A 16169-nucleotide genomic window follows, 5' to 3' on the forward strand; every position below is an offset into this window, starting at 1 on the left:
GCCGAGGTCACTTGTTTCACATTATCCTCTATATGGTTCTTCCATATGATGTGCACAGCCTTTGCAAGCCCATCCTTGGCACCCTCTAACCGTCACCGATACGAACCCATGGTCTGGTGTGGACACAGGAGGCAGGTTGAAGCGACCGGTCTCCAGACAGCACATTGCTGCAAGCAGCCAGGTGCTGCCTAAAGCCAAGGATATATAATAGGAAAGAAAGCTTATCCTGCCAGAAGCCCTCACATTAATCATCTTCAAACACCGTAGCAATTAGGTGCATTTCTCCCAATTAGCAAGCTTATACAAGCAAGCATGTTTGACTACAGCTGGTGCTGAGCCTCATTTGTTAAGGAGCCCTGTGCAGAATGTTTAATTTTTTAAACTTTTCTCCCTTCCAAGGGTGTCTAAAGATTCCATTTGCCCCCAACACTACCTGCATTGTCCACCCTTTGGAAAGTGGCTGCCCTGCCTCTGCCACATTTCGTGGTCACCTGCAGCAGTGAGGACGGCAAACAGCGCCCTAAGCCCCAGCACCTTCCTTTCTTACCTCCACAAAGCCACTTGTCACAGCCATGAGAAAGGTTTCCATTTAAAAACAAAGAGCTGTGACCGCAGAGCTGTGACTAATATTGGAATTTAGCAAGAAGTCAGCTCTTGTTTCAAGAGGTTTGTGTTGCAAGTTTGGGAACATTTGCTACTAAAGCTCTTGATGAATGACTCCAGGAAGAAGGAGTTAGTTTTTCTTACTTCTTCTTCGCTTTCAGTGTTCGTTTTGCACAGATGATAATGAGGAGTGTCAGGCAAGCATGTAGCAAACTCTCTTCTCTCTCTTGGCAGAGCAAAGCTATCGCTATGTCACTTTGACACTGAGAACCCGCTGGACCTTGGCAATAAACAGATTTATGAAAAAAAAAACCAAAAACAGGAAAAAAAGTAAGAAATATAAATCACCTGGCTCTCTCAAGACTGACTCATTCAGATTATCTCATAGATGTCCACCTCACTTCCTCCTGCCTTCATTTTTCCTCCCTCCCCTACATAGTTTCATTCACATTGAAATATTTTTGAAATTAAAAGCTTTAAAAAGCTCTCTCTCTCTCTTTTTTGTGCTTTTGCCATCTTATATTTACCATACACTCTGCCAGCACAGACCAAACAATTCTCAGCACCCTGTTCAGACAGAAATTGTTGCCCACATTCATACTGAGCATAGGGAATGCATTTCCCCAGGTGCTTGGCATCAGCAGGTCTCCTGGGCTCTCTGTGCTGCCCCTGGCACCAAAGTCTCTGTTTGTCAAGCTGCATGGCAGGATATCCCATGAAAAGTGAAAGTCAGTCATATGTTCTGCATTTTTTGGGGGGCAAATACTTTTTTCTACCTATTTTGGAATTGAATTTGATGCTACTTTCTATCATCTGAAGCAATTTTTCCGAACTGCAACCTCTTGCTCTGTCTCTTCATTGGAGACAAATGGGTAGCCTTGCATCTTATACAGCTAAGCTGTGCACTTTTCTCCAACAGTTCATGCAATGACCATGACACTTTCAAAATGAAAAAGGGATGTCCCTCTCTTCTTTTCCTGGCCCCTCTTCTCTCTTTAAGGCATAAGGAGTTTCTTTCCTGTCGGAGGGATGAGCTCTTCCCTTTGGTCTGTGCCTCTCTGCTAACTAGATCCTGCAGGGTGGAAACATGCTTTGAGCCTTGTCTTTTTCCTGCATTTTTGCATACTGTTTCAGCTGCCATGCTTATAGATGTGCTGATTCCCTGGAAATTGTGTTGAAGGAATCAAGCTACACTGGGAGATCAGCTTTCCTCTCTTTCAAAGCCTGTGCGCTCTAATCTTGTTAATGGTGACAGATGCACCCCTTCAAGGAGGCTTGGTGTCCACACCTCAGTTACTAATCATGAAAGAGGATCTTGTACAAGAATTTACCAAATTAACACTTATTTCATCTGGCTCACAATTCCCAGGTTGGATTTTTGGAGTCGTGGTTTCAACATTAACATGAAATCAAAAATGCTCTGTCTGCAATGAGTCTCAAAATGAACTTAGCAGAAAGTGCAGCTGATTGCTTCACCACTCCTACCATTCATCTTAGTGTTTATTGTTGTAGCAGACTGCTCAAAGCACAGTAGTTACTTTGGATACACAGAAAAAGGCTAAGCCCCAGTTGCCCTAAGGTAGCCAGCATCCTGCTACCCCTTAGCTGGAAAGTGGCTGACAACAGCCCATACTCTGATGACCAAAAGAAATCAGTAGTACAAAGCTAGCCCTGTTGTGTGTAGGGTGCATATGTCCTTTTCTTTAAGCATGCTCATGGGTCCTGGTAATTTTATCCTAAATAAACATTGTAAATCCCAATTCAGCCATCGTGATCCACCATTCCGCTTGTTCCTTCCAAAGAAGGCAATTCCTCGTGTTAGAGGGCTAGCAGCAAGTACTGTGGAGATCAATCTGATGCTCTCTTACCTTTTATTCTGCACTGCAGTAGAATTAATGCTGACCATTCTCTGTCTCACTTACAGCATACTAACCTTAAATTAATAAATAACATGAATTTTTACTATTTTGATAAAGCCTCATTAAATCTAACTTGCTTCGCACCTTGGATATTTAAAACTGCTCAGCAGGCTTGACATAACACAGCTCCAAAGTCACCCCACTGCCAGTTTGCCATGTTAATCTCTTTCACATTCACTGGTCTACTGTCATTTATCAAGAGAAAGATGATGCCTAATACCGCATGGACCAGAAACTGATTATGCAAATTTTTTTAGAGTTAAGCCTGGCCCTTACTCATACATAAACAGGCAGACAAAACTTGCTCCATCACTGACAAAAAAAATGCCAGATGTCTGAAGACACAACAGAAGAGAATATTCATCTGGACCACCTCCTTCCTCAGAAGACATTGACACTAGTACACACAACACACATTGACACTGATACATGCTCACACCGAGAATAACACTTATCAAGAGATATTTAAGTTGTTCTGGCTCTGTGCCGTCATCTGTTGGCTTGGAAAGGTTTCAAATCACAGTAAAGTTAAGTATGTTGGATTGAATTTAGTGGTTGATGACAAAATGATCCGTAAGAGTCATCACTGCATGTCCTTGCCCCTTGCGCATCTTCTATTCAATGCACAAAGCTGTGCTACCATGGACTTCATTGGCCTTGCATCTAATTTACTCTTATCAAAGGAAGACTTGGAACATGTTCAGTAGGTAGAAAGTTACGTGTCTGGTCCAAGGCCTACCAATAAGAGCCTCTCCTGCCTTGAGCCAGGCTTTGAGAAAAGGCTTGTATAGTCAAAACAAACCTTAGAACTTGCTGAGAAAACAGACTGCATGTAACAATGTTGTTTAGTCAATTCTTCTTTTGGTGATTTGCCCAAGTCATAATTTCAGGGCTTACCACAGCATGAAAAGATCATTACTCCCAACAGCTCTCTATTTTCCACATAGGAGTATTTTACAGAATGACAGAATCACAGAGTGGTTGAGGTTGGAAGGGACCTCTAGCAATCACCTGGCCCACCTGCCCTGCTCCAGCAGGGACATCTACAGCACATGGCACAGGGTGGCTTTGGAAGATCTCCAGAGAAGGAGACTCCACAACCTCTCTGGGCAGCTTCTTCCAAGGCTCTCTCACCCTCACAGGAAAGAAGTTCTTCCTCATATGGAGATGGAACTTCCTGTGTTTTAATTATACCCATTACCCCTTGTCGTGTCATAGGCCACCACCGAGAAAAGTTTGGCCTCATCCTCTTTACATCCTCTCCTCAGCTATTTACACATATTGATCAGATCCTCTCTCAATCTTCTCTTCTCTAGGCTTACCAGGCCTGACTCGCTTAGTCCTTTCCCATAAGATAGATGCTCCAGCCCCTTAATCATCTTCGTGGCTCTATGCCGGACCCTCTCTAAAAGCAAAATATCCTTCTTGTCCTGGGGAGCCCAGAATTGCCCCAATAATCCAGGTGCGGCCTCACCAGAGCTGAGCAGAGGGCAGGATCCCCTCCCTCGACCTGCTGGCAACACTCCTGATGCAGGCCAGGAGCCCATTGTCCTTCTTGGCCTTGAGGGCACATCACTGCCTCATGGTTAACTTGTTGTCAATCAGAACTTCCAAATCCCTCTTTATGGAGCTGCTTTCCTGCAGATCAACCCCTAGTCTGTCCTGGTGTCTGGGGTTATTCCTCCCCAGGTGCAGGACCCTGCACTTGTCCTTGTTGAACCTCATGAGGTTCCTCTCAATTCTTTCCTGCTCAATTCTCCCACCTGTCTAGGTCCCTCTGAATGGCAGCACAACCCTCTGGAGCATCAACCACTCCTCCCACTTTGGCATCATCTGCCAACTTGCTCAGGGTGCACTCTGTGCCCTCATCCAAGCCATCGATGAACAAGTCAAATAGTACTGGGCCCAGTATTGACCCCTGGGGAACACCACTGGCCACAGGCCTCCAAGTAGACTCTACCCCATTTATCATGCAATACTTTTGAAGTAGGACAGCAGATTTCATTCTGGGAGATCTTTTAAAACATATGGGTAAAGCGTGATTTTTATTTTGAGCCTGTGGGAGCCAGCAGAGAAACTTGCTTGCTATGCTGCATGCATTCCTAGATGAGCAGAGCCGATGCAGTGACTTCTTGCAGAAGCGCCATACATTTTGGAAAACAGCCCACAAGGGTGCCCAGCCTTGACACACAACCTTGAACACATAGCAACGTGCAAGAGGATTTGTGATTAATTGCATTTTTTTAAACTCCCCAGCAGTGCTAGAAGCTCATTCATTTCACTCTTGCACCAAAACCACACAGTGCAAACCCCTTTTCCATTACTGACTTGGTGTTGAAGGTGTTGCCACAGCTTTGGCTTACATTCATCTTCAAAGCATTTGCTGATGGGATGCCAGCAAATCATCCTGACACTGCAAAAGGGAGTTCTGCAGGCAGATGCCTGGGAAATGCACCAGCTTCGCTGCCATTCGCATTGAGGGAATTTTTCACTGGCCTCCCCACAGAAGTGCATTTCCCTGCCTAATAGCAAATCTCAGCCCATACCTTAGCTAAACCTCTGTGTCTTTGCCTGTGATGATTTATGCCTCCCTTTCCCAGGAGCATATAAGTCTCTCTCCCCACTATGTTCTTCTTGTTAATATCTATGTAAGCCTGGATGGTAATTTATTTGAGTTACAGAAATAATTCATTTAACCCTAATATGATTTTTCTATCAAGCCATGAAATCTGATTTTTTTTCCCCATCACCATGTCCAACTGATTGAATATGTTTTCTATCTGCATGATTTACACTATCCCTAATTGTAGCATGAGCAGGTTAGCTCCTCAGAAATAACTAACAGGTGTACAGTCATGTGCACTCACATTACTCCCACCCGGGTGATTTCACACTTCATATCCAAATGCAGCAGTTTATTTTTCTCTTTTTGGCAAGTAGATGAAAACTAACTCAAGCTGGAATGCGCCCTGCTGGAAATCAAACTGCAAGCATGAAACTTCTTCATGGTTTTAATGTCTGCCTCATATCATAAGGTACCACAGAAAGTTGTCAGCCAGGTGACTTAGTTATTTGTACATCCCATAAAGCATATTTTAAGTCAGTTCATGCTTTATGCAATTATTAGAAAGCATGAAGTGCAACAATCATGAAGCCTTACTGACACAACACATGCGGTATCTTAATTAAGAGCCAACAAGTTTATTAACGCTTACAACCCTCAAAGAATACTTTAAATCTGTAGGTTTCTAATTGTTAATACGCATATTAGAGGCTTCAATTTATCCTTACATTTAGCAGAGGTCTGCAATTGAACCTAATCTATGCGTCTTTTAAAATATCTCCTTCACAATATCTCTTCAATGCAGAGCCATATCTCAGGCTGCCATGCACTTGGGCACTAAATAAGAAGTTTGGTTTTAAAAGTGAGGGAAGAAGTGGGAAGACAAGGCCTGCAGTAGCTGAAACAGCAGCCATTTTACAGACAGATTTTAATTATATTTTCAATGTTTTTCACAAATTGTCACCTCTTTCCTCTTAGAAAGCCAGACAGACGATCTTTATTGCTTGACAGTAAGCCTGGAGTTCCTCAGACAGCAACTACAGTCGTCTTCTTGCTGCCTTGTATGATCTTCATGCATGCTAATAACATACAAAATGCAATGTCACTGAGATAAAGATTTCATCCTCTGATTTACCTGTACTTTGTCCTTGCATTCAATAAAATTTTAGCCCCTGGAAAAGCTCCATGCTTATAATCTTAATGATGCAATGTTCACAGAGTAGAGACGCACGCCACAGTTTCCAAGCATCAAACTGTCATTAATTTCAGTGCTATATCACTGATTTCTCCTTTGCCAGAAATTCAGCCATACAGTCTCAGGACTCTGCTATCACTGGCACAGGGTAGTACGAGAAACAGGCAGCTGGTCATGAGGAAGAAATGCCTGAAATACATTAATCAACAAAAAATGAAAAAATACTCAGTGGTCAGTGTAACTTCAGAAGCTGTTCATATTATTATTGTGGTGGTTGTTGTTGTTGCTGTTGTTATTGTTAATATGTTTCCAAATGACTTTGAGAGCAAGGAGCTGTCACAAGTGCATGAGGTAATTGAGAAATATGCGAGATTCATGCAATAAACTGGCCCACAGTGGAATCGACCAGCATTCACATACTGAATTCAGTGTGAAATGGACCATAAGAAGGGCAAAAGAGAGCAAAATGCAGGAAAAAAAAAAAGGTGGCTAAGACAGCTCGGGACATTGAGGATGAAGATGTCACTCCAAAAGCAAGAATTTGTACAGTGAGCCAGGGAGCTCACAAAGGAGGGAGAACATCATAGAGCATTTGTGAACAGGCTACCAAAAGCCCAGGTCGGACAGCCAAGAAAGCGAAGATGCAGCAAAAGCTGCCCACTTTGGACTGATGGTTTAACACGGTGGGCCATGCACTAGAAGGATGGCCAAAAGGTAAACCAGAAAAGGGAGAGATTAAAGGCATAAACTCAAAAGTCATCAGTTGCACTGACACTTGCAAAGTTCACCATGGCCAGCGCCAGGAAAAAGGTGCACAAACATCAGTGGATCACATTGCTTTGCAAGCCGTAGCCAATGCAGCAGAGTACATAGATATTGGTAGGACAGATGACCAACAAAGATAAATCAGGAATGGTTTAACTACAGCAAATGCTGCCTCGGGCAGGAGAATGGAGTAGATGACTTTTTGACCCTTTACAATGTCATCCTCTACAGTTCTGCAAGAGCACCATTTTCCTAGGGGCATTTCTTACTGCAGAGAAAAGACAGCATTACACAGAAAAAGAATGCACTGTCAGTCTGAAATAATATTAATCATTTATTAAGTTAAATTCAGATATGAGTAAGCAAGCCCATATAAACCTGAGACCCTCATATTTGCTCTGAAACAAGGCAACAGTCAGTTCCATGTAAATAGGAAATTTCTAGACCCTACAGTGATGATCTTACTCACTGAAGTAGTGTTAGTAAAGTGAAGTGAAGGAGTAGATATATACGCCACAAAAAACAAAAGAGAGGAGAGTGACATCTGTGATAGTACTGGAACAAATACCCACAACTATATTACCAAGTCATTAAGTCCTGGAGGCTCTGTGGGATGCAACAAGGATCCTAATAACTGGAAAAAGTAAGATTGGTCTTATCAAGACATAGTATTATACTGAAAAAAAAAAGTCCGAATACCATTTTTTTTTTAATGAAAATGAATGCTGTTAAACTAAAGTGGAAACCTTGTAGTACAAAGCTGGAAACCTGGAAGGGTGGTTGGTTTAAGACATGCCCCTGACTGGGAGCAGCTATCACCATATGATGGTTTCATTGCATCATATATTGGATGTCACTGTATGAGGGAGGCCATCATCAAATGCCCACTCCAATAGATGGAAAAAGAGGAAGAAAAGACTGAAAGTTGTGTAAGAAAGAGCATGAATTAGTTTCTAATTCAGAGTGTAGTCAAACTCTCTGGTGTCATGGCTTGCTTGGTTTCAGCACTCAGGCCAGCTTTGGTTGGGGCTAGCCCAAAACTGCCTCTTCCACGCAGCAGTTATCAAGGCAGACACCAACACCGGTTGCTCTTCTTGTGAGCAAACTTTGGGCTCCATTACAGATTCCCACAAGAGTTTGTGCAGGCAGGAATACTGTGCTGTGATTAAGCGAGCAGGGTCAGTATTTATTTTGCTACCTGGCGTGGAGCCTTCCTGAACAGGAGTGGTTACAGACTGCATCATTGCAGAGGCAATCAGCAGCCCTGCACGAGGCTGGCAGAGTCGGAATAGGGACCTAAAGGTTGATTTCTTCTGAAACCCTGGGCAAGCATCTTACAGAGGGAGACTGTATGCTCCCTGGATCTCCCACCCCAGCCGCTTCTTCTTCCAATTCCACCGAGCTACAAATCCTGCTTCATTAAAGGGCTGCTGAAGTAAAGTAACCACCACAAGATACTCACAATATTTTGGAGCAGATTTCACTTTTCTGCAACTCTTTCCATGGCTGGGGAACCCTTTCAGGCCAGGTGTATTTATCAAATTCACTCCCTCTAAATTTATTCTGGTATAGCCTTTCGGCTAATTCTAAATACAAAAAAGAGATCCAAAAAAAGCATGGGATATTGAGGTATATTATTTTTCTAGGCAGAAAACGGTATGAAAAAATGTCCTGGTTTCAGAAGAATTGGAGGCTTATGTGCAAGACAGTCAGTAAAATATCCTGTCGCAAGTGAGAAAGCAGATACATGGATACATCCAAGGACGTGGAAATGAGTTGAGTAGAGCTTGGCAATCAGTACAATCATTCATACTTGAATTCCTATATCCTTCTGAGTAGCTCAGGTCTTGTATTTCAAACTTTAACCCCCCTTCCTCTTCCAGTTTGTTGACTGGTCTTGCTCTGGAGAAAACAGAAGACACCCTAGTTTTCTGAGTGGGTGGAGAGTGGGATAGTAAAGACCACACTGTCCACAAGAAGTACGTAAATGTCTGGTGCCATAGAGGGCACTACATCAAGAGTGTTCAGAGTAACAACTGCACCGCTCCTGGTTTGTAAACAGGAGATCTTGTTAATGTAATTTGCAAGGAGGACTTGCAAAAGTATCGCTGTCCCACTCAGACCAGAAATGCCCAGCTTCAACTCTAGGGAAATGAGAGTTCAGGAGGTCATGGTGTATCCCCTGTTTGTACAAACTGGTGGCTGTTTAGGGCAAGAGGACAGATTTGTGACCGAGGTGGGGCCGGAGGCATCAAGCACTGTTTTCAGTCAAGATACATCTTTCCCTGCTTTGTTCTAAAAAGCAGCAAGAATGTGGTTTTGCAGACAGGAAAGCACAATGTGTACCCAAGCCTGTTCTGAGGACCCACCTTCCACCACATGCATGAACATCCAGGCGTTGAACACACAAGGCTTTAACCCAAGATTCAGAATTCACACGCTTGAAAGAATGATCATGGACAAGGACCATGTCACCTCTGCACGTAGTCTGGGAGGTGGCACAGGGCCCTATGTGCACAGCCTGGTTTCAAGGAGACCTTTCTGCTGGCCCGCTGACCTCTCCTTGGTAGGTTTGAATCTACCCATATCTATTTTATCAAGGGTTTGTGGGAGCTGAGTCTCCTACCTGGGCGTGATATTTCACATGCACAATATGGACACTGTGTGGTGTAAGTTACAGGCAGGAATTCGCAGAGGAAATCTGTGGGATACAGGAGCCTCTCAGTTTGGTGCAGCTCACAAGTCCAGCTTTCTTCTTGCGGTGTGGATGTAACTCTACTGCTTGGTCTGTCTCTTGGTGAAATGAGGGTACAGCTTACCTATAACATGTGGGAGTAATAAGCCTACACTAAGCGATGCTTACAAAGTGCTTTGCATTCCTTGAAAGGAACGTGTTGTACAAACACAAAATATTTCAGTCAAACTTTATGTAAAGGTTGCATTTATAAATGGTGTACAACGGGTAACAAATGATTAACAGATGTTATAGCCATGTTACAGAGATTAATGTATTCTAGATGGTTATAAACTATCTATTGAGTTCCTGAGCTCTTTAAGGATCTAGAGAAGCAGATTAACCATGGATTAAAATATCAATTATGTGTTAAACTCATTTATAAATATATCTTTGCAAAAAAAAAAAGTGAATATTACTTTCCATTGGGTCTCATACATGAGGAAAGGGCTTTGGTGATTCAATACTACCATTTAACTGCTACAAAAAATACACAGAGAGGAAAAGGTATTCTCAAACTAGTATTATACTTTCTTTTGAGAAGCTACATTTTATTGATACCAAAACAATTCATATAATGGAAATTACACACTTTGAAACATATCTTCCTGTACTCTGTGAGAAGGCTAGGCTCTGCTATGCCTCTCAACTAGATTCTTTGCAGTCTTTTCCCATGTAACTAATAAAATAAGTTTGCCATTTTATTCTCGTTAAAAACTGATACAGAGCAATAACAGAGCAAGTATAAAAATAAAAATACCCATAACCTGAAATTATTTAACTCCCACAGAGATCTAACATTAATAAAGCTAATAAATACTGTGGTACAAAAAGCATCCTTTGTTCCCAATTATTGCATTATTGTCAGTCTTTGTCAACAGTGCTTCTATAGTTCAACTATTGTTACTTAATGACTCTCAAATTTTTACACTTTTGAAATACACTCAGGAGAATGATTATTTCAGCATTCAGCTTTTTGTTCCCAACCTCTATTTTTTCTATCACTTTTTGGCAATTTTTTAAATTCCTTACAAGCGCTATTGGGTGTTTATTGTCATTCAGTGGCCACTGTATCAAACCATGAAAGCGACTCTTCCCTCATCCACTCTGGTGTAAATCAGAAGCATGTTCTGAGTAGCCACTGAAGTCCCCTCTTCTGCTTGGCTCTGCTCATGTGGGTGATAAGCGTTTCCTTCTATCATCGTTACCTCCATTGCCATCCCACAGGCATGTGCTCAGTTTGTGCTTTAAATCGATATATGGCCACCTTGGCCAGTCTTTGGGCTAATGACCTGTGCACACTCATACCCTCTTCTGTACATCAGTATATATAAACCACCAAGCTATGTTTTCACCCACTGAGCCCCTACATGGAGAAAGAAAATAACGTCTACTTCTGTTTCAGGAATAAATCATAGACATTTGGGATAGAAGTGAATGATTACAATGAGAGCAGTCTCTCTAAAAAGGTCCACGCTAACCAGCAGCTTTCCAGCCAAAGTTACCCAAAATGCTGTCCCATTTTCTCCCATAGCTCCATCTCATTCTCCTTCCTTCTCAGGAATTTGGAAGGTGCCCTCATATTTTCTAACAACACAAGACCACACTTTTTAGCAATCTCAACCCCTATACATATACGCATTTCTTACTCCATGCCTATTATCCACCTCCTGTTACATATGCGTCTTATTTCATGCTTTTATTAATCAAGGTCTTCCCCTTTTCCCTGTCCCATGCCTTGTGTTTCAGGGGTAACAAAAGAAACTGTATCAAATCAATAAATTCCTAGCTGAGAGGCCAGCTCCATCTAAGCCTTCAGACCCACTGGGCTTTGGCTTGCTGAGTGTAACCTGAAATCTTAAAACACTTTCTAGACGAGCATAAAGGTACAAATGAGGGCTGGTTTGTCTCTCAAGTCAACACTTAAAATGAAAAAGCTGATGATGTTTTCATTGAGGTGGAAAGAGTGACAGACGGCCTCTTGACAGAGGATTACCAGGAGAGGGAAAACAGAGCTGGATCTGAGGCTCTGTTTTCACTTTCCAACGCAGAGCGAAGGAGGGAGGCTGGGGGGCGGGGAGGAGGCTAGAAGTGGGGAACTGCATTTTTCCTTGTGTTTTCTTGTTGGGCTCGGTTACATATATATCACCATGGCTAAATTAAAAGGCCTGTACTCTGCTGATGGATGGGCAGTAGCTTTTGCGCGGAACCGCAGGAACTCTCGGGATAACATTGGCAATACCTGCTCCAAGGAGGAGCTGTCGGCAGGCACAGGCTCCTAAGCTTTCCTTCCAGGAACAGGCTGGGACCAGGGCCATGCAGGCTCTTTGCTGTACTCATCTTTCTGCAGCAAAACTCTTTTTTTTTTTTTTGAAGTCCTCTAAGGCCGAATCCTCAATCAGGCACTTTCAGCCACAGAGGAGCTGAAATGGGAAAAATAAAGCTCACATATATCAGGAAAAAAGAAGGGCACTTCTGGGGTGCAGCTGAATGCTCTGAGATAGGAACAAGATCTGCAGTGAATCACAGAATCATAATGGTTGGAAAAGACCTCCAAGATCATCAAGTCCAACTGTAAAATGAAACCACTGGTGAGAAGATCTTTCCCAGGTGACAGGAACGAGCATGAGCAATGACAGGAAACATTCACACTTACAGAGCTCTCAACTGAAAACAAGGGGACAGTTTTCAGCTTGGGATGTTATTCCTAGTAACTTACATGCTTGGCATGAGGGAAGCCTGTTCCCAAATTCCCAATTTCTGCTAGGGTCTGGCTTTCTTCTTCCATTGGAAGACGTGATACCTTGCCATGCCACCACTGCAGCCCTCATCCCTGCACCAAGCTATTCCTTTCTCCTTCCAAAGCCTTGTATTTCCTTTGACTCCCAGGCACCTGGCTGGTCTCACTGGCAGAGACCTCTAATCTTCCAGGAGGAACAACTTTACTGTTTCTGGAGATACTTCAGGTCATTCCAGTGGTGAAAAGGACCGGGGCAGGAAGAAGAAGATTCTTTCTCAGCAATCTTCTGACCTGTTGCCAACTGCCAGGCTTTGCCCAAGTATCTCCAGGGCCAGGACAATTATTAGAGCAACTGACCATCTCCCCCATCAGGATATCTATTCTCCAAGGGGAGAACAGGCGTTGCTTGCTGAAAAGCAATCTCCTTTTTAGGGTGCCTCATGGCTGGCAATTCCTCCTGAAAACAAAGCAAAACAGAACAAAACAAAATGACCCACTCATCACATCTGACAGATCTTGGCCAGGCTCATCTCTGCAGTCTCATGTCCAGAGTAAACATAGCACACACATGTTCCAGCAATGCCATTCCTCTGCCACACGCATTCATGCAAAAAAAAATTATATATATATATATTGCAGAAATAAACAAAGTTAAAGATGATTCAATAAATCACACATGCAGGGAATGTGAATACATGTGGAAATGCTTAGCATGTTATAAAATACATTTTCCTTCTAAGAAAGGATGGAATAGAGACACTTTCACAGCAAGTTTGAGCCCAGACTAGCACTCGCAAAACATCACAGGTCTGGATGGCAAATTTATTGTTTGTATCTTGCACATGCTGCTGCTCTTTCATTGTATTTCATTATATTTTTTAGAAATTAGATGCTCAGGCCAAGAGGCAATATCGAACTAGGCCTCTACCTACAGCAAACTGATGATACAGGAGACTTCTCAGGGGTGGGAGGTCTGGAAGAGATCTGACCCACTGTGCAACGTGGCAGCAGGACAGCCCATTGGAGTGAGATAGTGGCAAAGGGGGCTGCAAAAGTCAGGAATGTGCAGAGGGAAAAGTGGGGTGCAAAGGAGGAAAGGGAAATGCTGGGAGACAGGAGTCAAACCAAATGAGAAAAAAGGGCAAAAAAAAGAGACGGGAATTGATGGACAAAGCTATGGAAAGAAAGCTTTCTTGAAGACTGCAAAACTGATCAAGGCGAGGGAAGGAGGAAGGTAAAGAAGGGGGTGAAGAAGAGAGAAGATAAACTGGGTAGAAAGGATGGGCTATTACTTAATAGATTTTGGACAGAAGCTCCAAAAACATGTTGGAGGAGACATGAAAGATCAGAAGACTTTTATGCATTTTTTTTTCCTCTTTTGTTGATTGCTAGGTGAAGTAGCTGTTCGATCTGATCAGTTAATTTTCAGCACTGACTGATTAATTAACTGACTCGACTGACTGACTTAGTTTAAAATGCAGCTGGGTGACTTTTTGGAGCTTAATTACTGTCAGGGCATCCAAACTCTTATTCTGCTTTTAATGCAAAATTGCAATCAGTTGTTGTCAGGAAATGAGAGAGAAAGCAAAGGGAGGATTAAAGTTCAGTAACAAAAAGAGCATGATAAGCCAAAAAGGCAACAGCGGGCAATATAGAATGGAAAAAATAGGGACATCCACATGTATTTATGTGACTTTTTTTCCCCTAATATTTGGTATATTTTGTTTTCCTGGCAGAAAAAGAGAAGCTCACAGTTTAGTGGAAACCAGTTCGAACCGGTGAGGGGAGGAGCATCCCGGACAACTACAACCACTGGAAAAAGCCCGTGCATGTAGGTGACCCAGAGACAGCACTGTTCCAGCTGGGATTTGTGTCATCCCAGGCTGCTCCCAGTCAGATCTTCCTCTGCCTTAATCTCAGGACAGCCTCCTTCTTCGTATCTCTGTCTCACACTACGGGCATTAGGTAAGGCACTCCTTTTGGTGGCACTGATCACAAAAGAAAGCATGCAAGGTAGGTAAAAGGTTCCCTGTTTGCCTGTAGTTCTTCACAACTCTCATTACCTCCCTTGTACCTTCATCGTCAGGCCTCAAAGTCAGATTTTGATTTTAATCAAAGGACATTTGATCAAAAGATCAGGGAAGTTATTAAATTTAAATCCCAGATCCTCAGGCTGTCTTCTACCCTGTCTTGCAGAAGAGGAGCAGCGAAGTCAGAGTTGCTTTGACCACTATTGCAATTAACTTGGTGAAGGAAACCTACTAGAAGTATAATACTGGAAGGTATTTTGTACCCATATGGTAATGTCCCCCAAATGGGGTAGCACTGTCACTGCTTGCAGGTGCATGAGGAGGAAGTGCCTGTTACAAGCCTTTTGTTTGCATTTGCTACCTTTCCAGGCCTCATGCAGAATGGTGCTAGAGAGAAGGCAAATTCATGAAGGCAGATAAGTGCGTGAGAGGGAGGAGGAAAAAGGGAAATTGACATGAGATGGAAATGGAAATAATGTGAAATCAAAGTGCACAATTTCTGGAAGCTGGCAGCAGGCCACAGGGAAGTTCATTTCAGGTCTATTGCTCTTTCTTTTAACTTCTCCTGGTGTCCTCTTTCTTTAGCACAGATGCTGCAACACAGTTTTCCTTCACGTACTTCAGTATTCACAGGAGCATAAGAACTTGTGCTGGCAGAGCAGGTACTTGCATCTGCAGTAGCAATGACAGTGTAGTAAGCTTTGAAAAAACACAACTTGCCTCTTAAGGTGTTGCATCTCAAACATCATTTTTCTTTACCAACAAAGTAAAATTGGATCTCTAGGAAGCAAGTAGAAAACCAAAGTTGGGTTGGGATCAGCAGACAAAATCCAGGTTGCTTTTCAATTTGTTGTCTCCGTCATTGAATAAGAACATATAGTGCAATTATATTGACAAAGAAGCAGTAATAAGACCACCTGGGATCAAGCTGGGACTTCATGAGTAGAACATTTTTATTTTATTGGCAATCTATTCTATTTTTGAGGTTTCACTAAAGTTGCTTTTTCTGCTCCAGAAATGCATGCCTGTCTGCACTGCTGCAGATAAAGCCCCTTGCTCTTCCCCAGGCCTGTTCTCCGTCTGGAAAGCAGCAAAGAGAGAAAGTCAGAAGAAACCATTTCTTTTTTTTTTCATAACAAATCATATTTATTAGGAAAAGGGGAAAAAATCTATCAGGTCATACCCTGCTCTCTTATACAAACTTAACATAAGAATATCCATCATGTGGTAAAGAAAAGGTCCATTTAGTCCTGTTTTCTGTTTCACAGCGATCAGCACTGGAGGCCTAAGAAAGTGACAGCTTCCTACATAATCTTCCAAATTCCAGGTATCTGCAGCTTTCAGAGCTAAAGGCAGCACCTTCATGTTAGGCACTTCCTGATAACTCTTATCCCTCAAATTTGCCCAATTGCTTTTACATAGGCATGCATGTTGCGCACAAGCATACACATGTGTATCTCCCTCCAGATTAGAGGAGTTTGTCATTTTTATGGCTAATCCTGTATTTAGTAGTAAAAAGTATTACTTGAGATGTATTTTATTCTGACTCAGTTTCATGAACATTGATGAAAATATCAGTCTTCACAAGAATAGGTATGAAATGAATTTTTATAGTTTCAC

The sequence above is a fragment of the Tinamus guttatus genome, unplaced genomic scaffold, assembly GCF_059628265.1.
Source record: "Tinamus guttatus ecotype Peru unplaced genomic scaffold, ASM5962826v1 Tinamus_guttatus_pri_ptg000050l, whole genome shotgun sequence".
In the NCBI taxonomy this organism is placed as follows: domain Eukaryota; kingdom Metazoa; phylum Chordata; class Aves; order Tinamiformes; family Tinamidae; genus Tinamus; species Tinamus guttatus.